Source organism: Arachis hypogaea, chromosome 3 (genome assembly GCF_003086295.3).
Source record: "Arachis hypogaea cultivar Tifrunner chromosome 3, arahy.Tifrunner.gnm2.J5K5, whole genome shotgun sequence".
NCBI lineage: Eukaryota > Viridiplantae > Streptophyta > Magnoliopsida > Fabales > Fabaceae > Arachis > Arachis hypogaea.
In genome coordinates, this window is record NC_092038.1 from 73077706 (window position 1) to 73091932 (window position 14227).

Here is a 14227-nt window from a genome sequence, read left to right on the forward strand (position 1 = left end):
ATCTTGGAGCAAGCATCAATCTAATACCTGCATCCACTATCAGAAAGCTTGGGTTGACTGAAGAAGTCAAACCAACCCGGATATGCCTCCAACTTGCTGATGGCTCCATTAAACATCCATCAGGCATAATAGAGGACATGATTGTCAAGGTTGGGCCATTTGCCTTTCCAACTGACTTTGTGGTGCTGGAAATGGAGGAGCACAAGAGTGCAACTCTCATTCTAGGAAGACCTTTCCTAGCAACTGGACGAACTCTTATTGATGTACAAAAAGGGGAAGTAACCCTGAGAGTCAATGAGGATGAGTTCAAGTTGAATGCTGTAAAAGCTATGCAGCATCCAGACACACCAAATGACTGCATGGGCGCTGACATTATTGACTCTCTGGTGGAAGAGATCAATATGACTGAAAGTCTAGAATCAGAGCTTGAGGACATCTTCAAGGATGCTCAGCCTGATCAAGAAGAACCAGAAGAAACAAAGGAATTTTCGAAAATTCCTCAGGAGGAGGATAAGCCTCCCAAACCTGAACTCAAACCACTACCACCATCCCTGAAGTATGCATTTCTGGGAGAGGGTGACACTTTTCCAGTGATTATAAGCTCTGCTTTAAATCCACAGGAAGAGGAAGCACTGATTCAAGTGCTAAGGACACACAAGACAGCTCTTGGGTGGTCCATAAGTGATCTTAAGGGCATTAGCCAGCTAGATGCATGCACAAGATCCTGTTGGAGGATAATGCCAAACCAGTGGTCCAACCACAGAGGAGGCTAAATCCAGCCATGAAGGAGGTGGTGCAGAAAGAGGTCACTAAATTACTAGAGGCTGGGATTATTTATCCTATTTCTGATAGCCCTTGGGTGAGCCCTGTCCAAGTTATCCCCAAAAAGGGAGGCATGACAGTGGTTTATAATGAAAAAAATGAACTGGTTCCTACAAGAACAGTCACAGGGTGGCGTATGTGTATTGACTACAGAAGGCTCAATACAGCCACCAGAAAGGATCATTTTCCTTTACCATTCATAGACCAAATGCTAGAAAGACTAGCTGGTCATGATTATTACTGCTTTTTGGATGGCTATTCAGGTTACAACCAAATTGCATTAGATCCTCAGGACCAAGAGAAAATAGCATTTACTTGCCCTTCTGGCGTGTTTGCTTACAGGAGGATGCCTTTTGGTCTGTGTAATGCTCCTGCAACCTTTCAGAGATGCATGCTATCCATCTTCTCTGATATGGTGGAGAAATTCCTGGAAGTCTTCATGGATGACTTCTCAGTATATGGAGACTCATTCAGCTCCTGTCTTAATCACCTAACACTTGTCCTGAAAAGGTGCCAAGAGGCTAACCTGGTTTTAAACTGAGAGAAATGTCACTTTATGGTGACTGAAGGAATTGTCCTTGGGCACAAAATTTCAAGCAGGGGAATAGAGGTGGATAAGGCAAAGGTAGAGGTAATTTGATGCACAGTGTCTGCAGGCATTTGAGACCCTGAAAGCCAAGCTGGCCACAGCACCAGTGATCTCTGCACCAGACTGGACATTGCCATTTGAACTAATGTGTGATGCCAGTGACCATGCCATTGGTGCAGTGTTGGGGCAGAGGCATAACAAGCTTCTGCACGTCATTTATTATGCCAGCCGTGTTCTAAATGATGCACAGAAGAATTACACAACCACAGAAAAAGAGTTACTTGCAGTGGTCTATGCCATTGACAAGTTTAGATCCTATCTAGTGGGATCCAAAGTGATTGTGTACACTGACCATGCTGCTCTTAAATACTTACTCACAAAGCAGGACTCAAAACCCAGGCTTATAAGATGGGTGTTGCTTCTGCAAGAGTTTGATATAGAAATAAGAGACAGAAAAGGGACAGAGAATCAAGTAGCTGATCATCTGTCCCGAATAGAACCAGTAGCTGGGGCGTCCCTCCCTTCTACTGAGATCTCTGAGACTTTTCCAGATGAGCAACTCCTTGCCATTCAGGAAGCTCCATGGTTTGCAGATATTGCAAATTATAAAGCTGTGAGGTTCATACCCCAGGAGTACAGCAGAGTGCAAAGAAAGAAATTAATTTCAGATGCCAAGTACTACCTATGGGATGAGCCATATCTCTTTAAGAGATGTGTAGACAGAATGATCCGCAGATGTGTACCTAGAGAAGAAGCACAAAGGATCCTATGGCACTGCCATGGATCACAGTATGGAGGACATTTTGGAAGTGAGCGAACAGCCACTAAAGTCCTCCAATGTGGCTTCTACTGGCCTACTCTCTATAAAGATGCCCGAGAGTTTGTGCGTAACTGTGACAGTTGCCAAAGAGCTGGTAACTTGCCTCACGGATATGCCATGCCTCAACAAGGGATATTAGAGATAGAATTGTTTGATGTATGGGGAATTGACTTCATGGGTCCATTCCCACCATCATACTCAAACACTTACATTCTGGTGGCAGTGGACTATGTATCTAAGTGGGTAGAAGCAATTGCTACACCCACTAATGATACCAAGACCGTGCTGAAATTCCTCCAGAAACATATCTTCAGCAGGTTTGGTGTTCCCAGAGTACTAATCAGTGACGGGGGCACTCATTTCTGCAATAGACAGCTATACTCTGCTATGGTCAGATATGGAATTAGCCACAAAGTGGCAACTCCGTATCATCCACAGACAAAAGGGCAAGCTGAAGTCTCTAACAGAGAGCTAAAAAGAATCCTAGAACGGACTGTGATGGCCCGAAGAAAGGATTGGGCAAAGAGTTTGGATGATGCTCTGTGGGCATACAGAACAGCATTCAAGACTCCTATAGGAACCTCTCCATACCAACTGGTGTATGGGAAGGCCTGTCATCTGCCCGTGGAACTGGAACATAAAGCCTACTGGGCAACCAGGTTCCTAAACATGGATGCTCAGTTAGCTGGTGAAAAAAGGTTGCTCCAGCTAAATGAGCTAGAGGAGTTCAGACTCAATGCCTTTGAAAATGCAAAAATTTATAAGGAAAAGGCAAAAAAGTGGCATGACAAGAAGTTGTCATCCAGAGTCTTTGAGCCAGGACAAAAAGTTCTGCTCTTCAACTCTAGGCTCAGATTGTTTCCAGGAAAACTTAAATCCCGATGGAGGGGTCCGTATGTGATTACAGGAGTATCACCATATGGATATGTTGAGCTTCAGGATATTGATTCTGACAAAAAGTTCATTGTTAATGGACAGAGAATCAAGCATTATCTTGAAAGCAATTTTGAGCAGGAATGCTCAAAACTGAGGCTGGAATGATCCTCAGTAAAGGTCCAGCTAAAGACAATAAAGAAGCGCTTACTGGGAGGCAACCCAGTCATTAACAGCTTATATGTTTTATTTCTACAGAGGCAATTATCAAAATTGAAGGAATTCACAGAGTTACAGAAGGATTCAGCGCAAAAAGCAGAGAAAAAGAGCTTACTGGCAAAAAAACGCCAGTAAGGGGCATTTTGGGCGTTAAACGCCAGAATGGGCACCATTCTGGGCGTTTAACGCCAGTAAGGGTGCCATTTTGGGCGTTAAACGCCAGAATGGGCACCATTCTGGGCGTTTAACGCCAGGTGTGCAGCATCCTGGGCGTTTATCAAAACGCCCAGTGACAAAGGAGATTCTGACGTTTAACGCCAGTCAGGGCACTTGGCTGGGCGTTAAACGCCCACATTGGCTAGCAAATGGGCGTTAAACGCCAGAATGGATGCCATTCTGGGCGTTTAACGCCAGAAAGGTGGGGGACCAGGATTTTGCTTTCCAATCAAATTTTTTTCAAACTTTCCTTTTCTTACCCAGACCTTTCTACAAAAACACATTTCAACCTTTCATCATTCACTTTCAAATCTTCAAAAATCAAAATCATTCTTCAAATCTCTCTCAAATCAATCCCAAATCTTGTTCAAAAACTCACCCTTCTCTCAAATTCTCTCCATATCTTCTCAAATCTCCTTTCAATTTTTTTGAAATCTCCTCCCCCCTTATAAAAACACGTTCGAGCTCACCACTCCCCCACACCATTCGAATTTGCTCTTCTCCTCTCTCTACTCATTCCTTTCTTTTGCTTGAGGACAAGCAAACCTCTAAGTTTGGTGTGCTTTTCCGTGATCACTGAGCCAAGATTCATCAAGATCATGGCTCCTAAGGGAAAACAAACCAATTTAAGAGGAAAGAAAGAGAATAATCCAAAGAATCTTTGGAATCAAGAGAAGTTCTTAACCAAAGAATATGAAGACCATTATCACAAAATAATGGGTCTGAGGTCAGTGATCCCGGAAGTTAAATTTGATCTGAAAGAAGATGAATATCCGGGGATCCAAGAGCAAATTCGAAACAGAGGATGGGAAGTTCTAACCAATCCTGAGATAAAGGTTGGAAGAAATATGGTTCAGGAATTCTACTCAAATCTGTGGCTAACAGATAAGCAGAGAATGACTGGAACTGCTTACCATACTTACAGAACCATGGTCAGATGGAAAGTTATGTACTTCCATCTGGACAAAATAAGAGAAATCTTCAAATTGCCTCAACTGCAGGATGATCCTGAATCCTTTAATAGGAGAATGGTGAGAGCAGACAAAGGGTTGGATCAAGTTCTAGAGGACATATGCCTCCCTGGAACTATGTGGATAACCAATTCAAAGGGTGTCCCAAACCAACTCAAGAGGGGAGACCTCAAACCAATTGCAAGAGGTTGGCTAGACTTTATTGGGCGTTCCATATTGCCCACTAGCAACCGTTCTGAGGTCACTGTCAAGAGAGCAGTGATGATTCATTGCATTATGCTTGGAAAAGAAGTGGAGGTTCATCATCTGATTGCTTGTGAGATCTACACAATTGCAAATAAGAATTCCACTGAAGCCAAACTGGCTTACCCAAACTTGATCTCCTTGCTCTGTAAAGAGGCTGGGGTGAAGATGGGAGTAGATGAATTCATACCCATTGAACATCCAATCACCAAGAAGTTAATGGAAGGACAAATGCAAGACAACTCTATCAAAAGGAGGGCGCAGGAGTTCCTCCCTGAATTTCCTGAAATTGGCTACTGGGCCAGCCTAGAAGCATCTATCACCAAGTTGCAAGAGACTATGGAGCAACTTAAGGAAGAACAGCAGAATCAGAACTGCATGCTCTGCAAATTGCTGAAGGAACAAGAGAAGCAGGGGCGTGAACTCCAAGAGCTGAAATGCCAGAAATTCTCCTCTCAATTTGAGGGAGCATCCACTTCTCAAAATCAAGGTTGTTGAGTTCTAACTCTGTGAAAACCTCTATCATTAGGAGCCTATTTAAAATTTTTTTGTTTTCTATTTTTTTTTTAGTCTCATCTTATATCTATTTTTGAGTCTTGTTCTTAATTCATAATTCATAAAATTTAAAATTCATGTCTTAAAGCTATGAATGTCCTATGAATCCATCACCACTCTTAAATGAAAAATGCTTTAATCACAAAAGAACAAGAAGTATAGGATTTCGAATTTATCTCTGAAACCAGTTGAATTAGTTTGATGTGGTGACAATACTTTTTGTTTTCCGAATGAATGCTTGAACAGTGCATATGCCTTTTGAATTTGTTGTTTTAAGAATGTTAAAATTGTTGGCTCTTGAAAGAATGAGGAAAAAGAGAACTGTTATTGAGGATCTGAAAAATCGTCAAATTGATTCTTGAAGCAAGAAAAAGCAGTGATTCAAAAAAAAAAACGAAAAAAAAAAAGAGAGAGAAGGAATAGAAGAAAAAGAAAGAAATAAAGTTGTGATCCAAGGCAAAAAGAGTGTGCTTAAGAACCCTGGACACCTCTGATTGGGGACTCTAGCAAAGCTGGGTCACAATCTGAAAAGGTTCACCCAAGTATGTGTCTGTGGCATGTATGTATCTGGTGGTAATACTGGATGACAGAGTGCTTTGGGCCACAGCCAAAACTCATGACATAGCTATGTTCAAGAATCATTATACTTAACTAGGAGAATCAATAACACTATCTGAGTTCTAAGTTCTTATAGATGCCAATCATTCTGAACTTCAAAGGATAGAGTGAGATGCCAAAACTGTTCGGAAGCAAAAAGCTACTAGTCCCGCTCATCTAATTAGAGCTAAGTTTCCTTGATATTTTGGAGTCTATAGTATATTATCTTCTTTTTATCCTATTTTGATTTTCAGTTGCTTGGGGACAAGCAACAATTTAAGTTTGGTGTAGTGATGAGCGGATAATTTATACGCTTTTTGGCATTGTTTTTAGTATGTTTTTAGTATGATCTAGTTAGTTTTTAGTATATTTTTATTAGTTTTTAGTTAAAATTCACTTTTCTGGACTTTACTATGAGTTTGTGTGTTTTTCTGTGATTTCAGGTATTTTCTGACTGAAATTGAGGGTCCTGAGCAAAAATCTGATTCAGAGGCTGAAAAGGACTGCAGAAGCTGTTGGATTCTGACCTCCCTGCACTCGAAGTGGATTTTCTGGAGCTACAGAAGCCCAATTGGCGCGCTCTCAACGGCGTTGGAAAGTAGACATCCTGGGCTTTCCAGCAATGCATAATAGTCCATACTTTGCCCGAGATTTGATGGCCCAAACTGGCGTTGCAAATCAGCCTCAGAATTTCCAGCGTTTAACGCTGGAACTGGCATAAAAATTGGAGTTAAACGCCCAAACTGGCATGAAAGCTGGCGTTTAACTCCAGAAATAGTCTCTACACATGAAAGCTTCAATGCTCAGCCCAAGCACACACTAAGTGGACCCAGAAGTGGATTTTTACGTCATTTACTCATTTCTGTATACCCTAGGTTACTAGCTTACTATTAATAGGATCTTTTGACATTGTATCTATACCTCATGACACTTTTACACGTTTCTTTGTGTACCTTCCACAGCATGAGTCTCTAAACCCCATGGTTGGGGGTGAGGAGCTCTGCTGTGTCTTGATGGATTAATGCAATTACTACTGTTTTTCATTCAATCATCCTTGCTTCCATTCTAAGATATTACTTGTTCTTAAACCGGATGAATGTGATGATCCGTGACACTCATCATCATTCTCAACTATGAACGTGTGCCTGACAACCACCTCCGTTCTACCTTAGATTAAGTAGATATCTCTTGGATTCTTTAATCAGAATCTTCGTGGTATAAGCTAGAACTGATGGCGGCATTCAAGAGAATCCGGAAGGTCTAAACCTTGTCTGTGGTATTCTGAGTAGGATTCAATGATTGAATGACTGTGACGAGCTTCAAACTCCTGAGGGCGGGGCGTTAGTGACAGACGCAAAAGAATCACTAGATTCTATTCCGGCCTGATTGAGAACCGACAGATGGATAGCCGTGCCGTGACAGGGTGCGTTGAACATTTCCACTGAGAGGATGGGAGGTAGCCATTGACAACGGTGAAACCCTTACATACAGCTTGCCATGGAAGGAGCCTTGCGTGCTTGAAGAAGAAGACAGTAGGAAAGCAGAGATTCAGAAGATGGAGCATCTCCAAAACCTCAACATGTTCCCCATTACTGCAAAACAAGTACTTATTTCATGTTCTATTACTTTTCACAATCAACCTTGATAATTATTGATATCCTGACTAAGATTTACAAGATAACCATAGCTTGCTTCAAGCCGACAATCTCCGTGGGATCGACCCTTACTCACGTAAGGTATTACTTGGACGACCCAGTGCACTTGCTGGTTAGTTGTGCGGGGTTGCAAAAGTGTGATTGCAATTTCGTGCACCAGGTTTGTTGTGCTCTTGGTTGTGATTTTGTTGGTTCACCCATCCAAAATTTGGGTGGTTTTTCCATCCTGGGTTATATGTCTTAGAGTTAGGGTCATATGGTGGTTGATGAGCGGATAATTTATACGCTTTTTGGCATTGTTTTTAGGTAGTTTTTAGTAAGTTCAAGCTACTTTTGGGGATGTTTTCATTAGTTTTTATGTTAAATTCACATTTCTGGACTTTACTATGAGTTTATGTATTTTTCTATGATTTCAGGGAATTTCTGGCTGAAATTGAGGGACTTGAGCAAAACTCTAAAAAAAGCTGACAAAAGGACTGCTGATGCTGTTGGAATCTGACCTCCCTGCACTCGAAATGGATTTTCTGGATCTACAGAACTCCAATTGGCTCGCTCTCAACGGTGTTGGAAAGTAGACATCCAGAGCTTTCCGGCAATATATAATAGTTCATACTTTATTCGGAAATTGATGACGTAACTTGGCGTTGAACGCCAAGTACATGCTGCTGTCTGGAGTTAAACGCCAGAAAAACGTCATGATCCGGAGTTGAACGCCCAAAACACGTTATAACTTGGGGTTCAACTCCAAGAGAAGCCTCAGCTCGTGGATAGATCAAGCTCAGCCCAAGCATACACCAAGTGGGCCCCGGAAGTGGATTTATGCATCAATTACTTACTCATGTAAACCCTAGTAGCTAGTCTAGTATAAATAGGATAAGTTACTATTGTATTAGACATCTTTTGACAGTTTAATCTTTTGACTTTGTAGTCTTTGATCATTCGGTCTCTTGATCATGGAGAGGGCTGGCCATTCGGCCATGCCTGAACCTTTTACTTATGTATTTTCAACAGTGGAGTTTCTGCACACCATAGATTAAGGGTGTGGAGCTCTGCTGTACCTCAAGTTTCAATACAATTTTTATTACTTTCTATTCAATTCTCTTCTATCCTTATTCCAAGATATACGTTACACTTAACTTTGATGAATGTGATGATCCGTGACACTCATCATCATTCTCACCTATGAACGCGCGTGACTGACAACCACTTCCGTTCTACCTTAGACCGCGCGCATATCTCTTAGATTCCCCAACAGAATCTTCGTGGTATAAGCTAGATAGATGGCGGCATTCATGAGGATCTTGGTGGAAAAAATTGTGATTGCCCTCTTTGTATTTGCATGAGATTTATTTAATGGCTCTTTGGCATATGTGATCACAACTACGTTCAACTTAACCAGCAAGTGTACTGGGTCATCCAAGTAATACCTTACGTGAGTAAGGGTCGATCCCACAGAGATTGTTGGTATGAAGCAAGCTATGGTCACCTTGTAAATCTCAGTTAGGCAGATTAAAAGATTTTGGGTTTCAAAAATTAATTATTAAATAGAAAATAAAAAGGGATAGAAATACTTATGTAAATCAATAGTGGGAATTTTAGATAAGTGTGTCGAGATGCTGTGCTCCTCTCGTATCTCTATTTTCTTATTACATTCATCCAATCCTTCCTACTCCTTTCCATGGCAAGCTGTATGTAGGGCATCACCGATGTCAATGGCTACATCCCATCCTCTCAGTGAAAACGTTCCTATGCTCTGTCACAGCACGGCTAATCATCTGTCGGTTCTCAATCAGGTTAGAATAGAATCCCTTGATTCTTTTGCGTTTGTCATCACGCCCAGCCTTCAGGAGTTTGAAGCTCGTCACAGTCATTCAATCCCAGAATCCTACTCGGAATACCATAGACAAGGTTTAGACTTTCTGGATCCTCATGAATGCCGCCATCTATCTAGCTTATACCACGAAGATTCTGGTGGGGAATCTAAGAGATATGCGCCCGGTCTAAGGTAGAACGGAAGTGGTTGTCAGTCACGCGCGTTCATAGGTGAGAATAATGATGAGTGGCACGGATCATCACATTCATCAAAGTTAAGTGTAACGTATATCTTGGAATAAAGATAGAAGAGAATTGAATAGAAAGTAATAATAATTGTATTGAAACTTGAGGTACAGCAGAGCTCCACACCCTTAATCTATGGTGTGCAGAAACTCCACTGTTGAAAACACATAAGTAAAAGGTTCAGGCATGGCCGAATGGCCAACCCCCTGAATGATCAAGAGACCGAATGATCAAAGACTACAAAGTCAAAAGATTAAACTATCAAAAGATGTCTAATACAATAGTAACTTATCCTATTTATACTAGACTAGCTACTAGGGTTTACATGAGTAAGTATTTGATGCATAAATCCACTTCCAGGGCCCACTTGGTGTATGATTGGGCTGAGCTTGATCTATCCACGAGCTGAGGCTTCTCTTGGAGTTGAACTCCAAGTTATAACGTGTTTTGGGCGTTCAACTCCGGATCATGACGTTTTTCTGGCGTTTAACTCCAGACAGCAGCATGTACTTGGCGTTCAACGCCATGTTACGTTGTCAATTCCCGAATAAAGTATGGACTATTATATATTGCTGGAAAGCTCTAGATGTCTACTTTCAAACGCCGTTGAGAGCGCGCCAATTGGAGTTCTGTAGCTCCAGAGAATCCATTTCGAGTGCAGGGAGGTCAGATTCCAACAGCATCAGCAGTCCTTTTGTCAGCCTTTTTCAGAGATTTGCTCAAATCCCTCAATTTCAGTCAGAAATTACCTGAAATCACAGAAAAACACACAAACTCATAGTAAAGTCAAGAAATGTGAATTTAACATAAAAACTAATGAAAACATCCCTAAAAGTAGCTTGAACTTACTAAAAACTACCTAAAAACAATGCCAAAAAGCGTATAAATTATCCGCTTATCACAACACCAAACTTAAATTGTTGCTTGTCCCCAAGCAACTAAAAATCAATTAGGATAAAAAGAAGAGAATATACTATAAATTCCAGAATATCAATGAATATTAATTATAATTAGATGAGCGGGACTTGTAGCTTTTTGCTTCTGAACAGTTTTGGCATCTCACTTTTTCCTTTGAAGTTTAAAATGATTGGCTTCTCTAGGAACTTAGAATTTTGGATAGTGTTATTGATTCTCCTAGTTAAGTATGTTGATTCTTGAACACAGCTACTTATGAGTCTTGGCCGTGGCCCTAAGCACTTTGTTTTCCAGTATTACCACCGGATACATAAATGCCACAGACACATGACTGGGTGAACCTTTTCAGATTGTGACTCAGCTTTGCTAGAGTCCCCAGTTAGAGGTGTCCAGAGCTCTTAAGCACACTCTTTTTGCTTTGGATCACGACTTTAACCATTCAGTCTCAAGCTTTTCACTTGGACCTTCATGACACAAGCACATGGTTAGGGACAGCTTGATGTAGCCACTTAGGCCTGGATTTTATTTCCTTGGGCCCTCCTATCCATTGATGCTCAAAGCCTTGGATCCTTTTTACCCTTGCCTTTTGGTTTTAAGGGCTATTGCCTTTTTCTGCTTGCTTTTTCTTTTTCTTTCTTTTTTTTCGCCACTTTTTTTTTTCGCAAGCCTTTGCTTTTTCACTGCTTTTTCTTGCTTTAAGAATCAATTTTATGATTTTTCAGATCATCAATAACATTTCTCTTTGTTCATCATTCTTTCAAGAGCCAACAATTTTAACATTCATAAACAACAAGATCAAAAATATGCACTGTTTAATCATTCATTCGGAAAACAAAAAGTATTGTCACCACATCAACATAATTAAACTAAATTCAAGGATAAATTCGAAATTCATGTACTTCTTGTTCTTTTGAATTAAAACATTTTTCATTTAAGAGAGGTGAAGGATTAATGGATTTTATTCATAGCTTTGAGACATAGTTACTACATACTAGTGATCATGAAGTAGAGACACAAAACATAGATAAACACAACATTAAAAACCGAAAACAGAAAGAAATAAAGAACAAGGAATGAATCCACCTTTAGTGGCGTCTTCTTCTTGAAGGACCAACAATGTCCTTAAGCTCTTCTATGCCCCTTCCTTGCTTTTGTTGCTCCTCCGTCATTGCTCTTTGATCTTCTCTTATTTCATGGAAAATGATGGAGTGCTCATGATGTTCCACCCTTAATTGTTCCACATTGTGGCTCAAATCTTCTAAAGAGGTGTTGAGTTGCTCCCAATAGTTGTTAGGAGGAAAGTGCATCCCTTGAGGCATCTTAGGGATTTGTTGATGATGAGCTTCCTCATGCATCTCTTGAGAACCGTGAATGGTCTCTCTTGCTTGCTCCATCCTCTTCTTGGTGATGGGCTTATCCTCTTCAATGGAGATGTCTCCTTCTATGATAACTCCAGCTGAGTAACATAGATGGCAAATAAGGTGAGGAAAAGCTAGCCTTGCCATGGTGGAGGACTTGTCGACTATTTTGTAGAGTTCATTGGAGATGACCTCATGAACTTCTACTTCCTCTCCAATCATGATGCTATGAATCATGATGGCCCAATCCACAGTAACTTCAGATCGGTTGCTAGTGGGAATGATGAAGCGTTGAATGAACTCCAACCATCCTCTAGCCACAGGCTTGAGGTCCAGTCTTCTTAGTTGAACCGGCTTGCCTTTGGAGTCTATTCTCCATTGAGCTCCTTCCACACATATGTCCATTAGGACTTGGTCCAACCTTTGATTAAAGTTGACCCTTCTAGTGTAGGGGCGTTCATCTCCTTGCATCATAGGCAAGTGAAACGCCAACCTCACATTTTCCGGACTAAAATCTAAGTATTTCCCCCGAACCATAGTGAGATAATTCTTAGGATTTGGGTTCATACTTTGATCATGGTTCTTAGTGATCCATGCATTGGCATAGAACTCTTGAACTATCAAGATTCTGACTTGTTGCATGGGGTTGGTTAAGACTTCCCAACCTCTTCTTCTGATTTCATGTCGGATTTCCGGATACTCATTTTTCTTGAGCTTGAAAGGGACCTCAGGGATCACCTTCTTCTTTGCCACAACATCATAGAAGTGGTCTTGATGGCTCTTGGAGATGAATCTTTCCATCTCCCATGACTCGGAGGTGGAAGCTTTTGTCTTCCCTTTTCCTTTTCTGGCCTTAGGTGCCATTGATGGTAGTGGAAAACAAAAAAGATTGTGCTTTGACCACACACCAAACTTAAAATATTGCTCGTCCTCGAGCAATAGAAGAAAGAAGAGAAAAAGAAGAAGAAGAAGAAGAGAATATGGTAGAGGGAAAGAGATGTAGGTTCGGCCTAGGTGAAGAAGAAGGGGTTGTGTTGTGTGAAAATGAAGTAGAATGGAAGGGTATATATAGGGAGAGGGGGTAGTGTGTATTCGGCTATTTAGGGTGGGAATGGGTGGGAAAATGGTTTTGAATGTTTAAAGGTAGGTGGGGTTTATGGAGAAGAGTGGATGGATGTGAGTGGTGAAGGGTTTTGGGAAGGAGTGTTTATTGGGAAGAGAGATTCAGAGATTGAAGGTGTTCGGAAGTGTGACATGGGGAATACAAATCACAAAAATAGGATTAGGAGGTAAGGGGGGAATATAGTAGGTGGGGATCCTGTGGGGTCCACAGATCCTGAGGTGATCCTGTGGGGTCCACAGATCCTGAGGTGTCAAGAAATTCCATCCCTGCACCAAATAGGCATGTAAATTGCCTTTGCACACCATTCTGGCGTTTAAACGCCCATTGGTGCACGTTCTGGGCGTTCAACGCCCATGTAAAGCATGTTTCTGGCGTTGAATGCTAGTTTCACGCTTGTTACTGGTGTTCAGCGCCAGCTTTTCTTCTCTAGGCACATTCCTGGCGTTCAGCGCCAGAATGTAGCTTGTTTCTGGTGTTCAGCGCCAGAATGATGCTCTGTTCTGGCGTTGAACACCGGCCAGATGCATCTTACTGGCGTTGAACGCCAGTATGTGGGTCCTCCAGGGTGTGAATCTTTTTTCCTGCTATTTTTGATTCTGTTTTTAATTTTTATGATTTTTTCGTGACTCCTCATGATCATGTACCTAAGAAAACATAAAATAACAATAAAAATAAAAATTAGATAAATAAAATTGGGTTGCCTCCCAACAAGCGCTTCTTTAATGTCAATAGCTTGATAGTGGCTCTCATGGAGCCATAAGGTGATCAGGTCAATGTTGTATAGTCCCAACACCAAACTTAGAGTTTGGATATGGGATCTTAACACCAAACTTAGAGTTTGGTTGTGGCCTCACAACACCAAACTTAGAGTTTGACTGTGGGGGCTCTTCTTGACTCTGAACTGAGAGAAGCTCTTCATGCTTACTCTCTTTTGTCACAGAGGGATGGCCATGTGCCTTAAACACAAGGTAGTCCCCATTCAATTGAAGGACTAATTCACCTCTATTGACATCTATCACAGCTTCTGCTGTGGCTAGGAAAGGTCTTCCAAGGATGATGCATTCATCCTCTTCCTTCCTAGTGTCTAAGATTATGAAATCAGCAGGGATGTAAAGGCCTTCAACCTTTACTAACACGTCCTCCACTATTCCATAAGCTTGTCTCAATGACTTGTCTGCCAATTGTAATGAGAACAAGGCAAGTTGTACCTCAA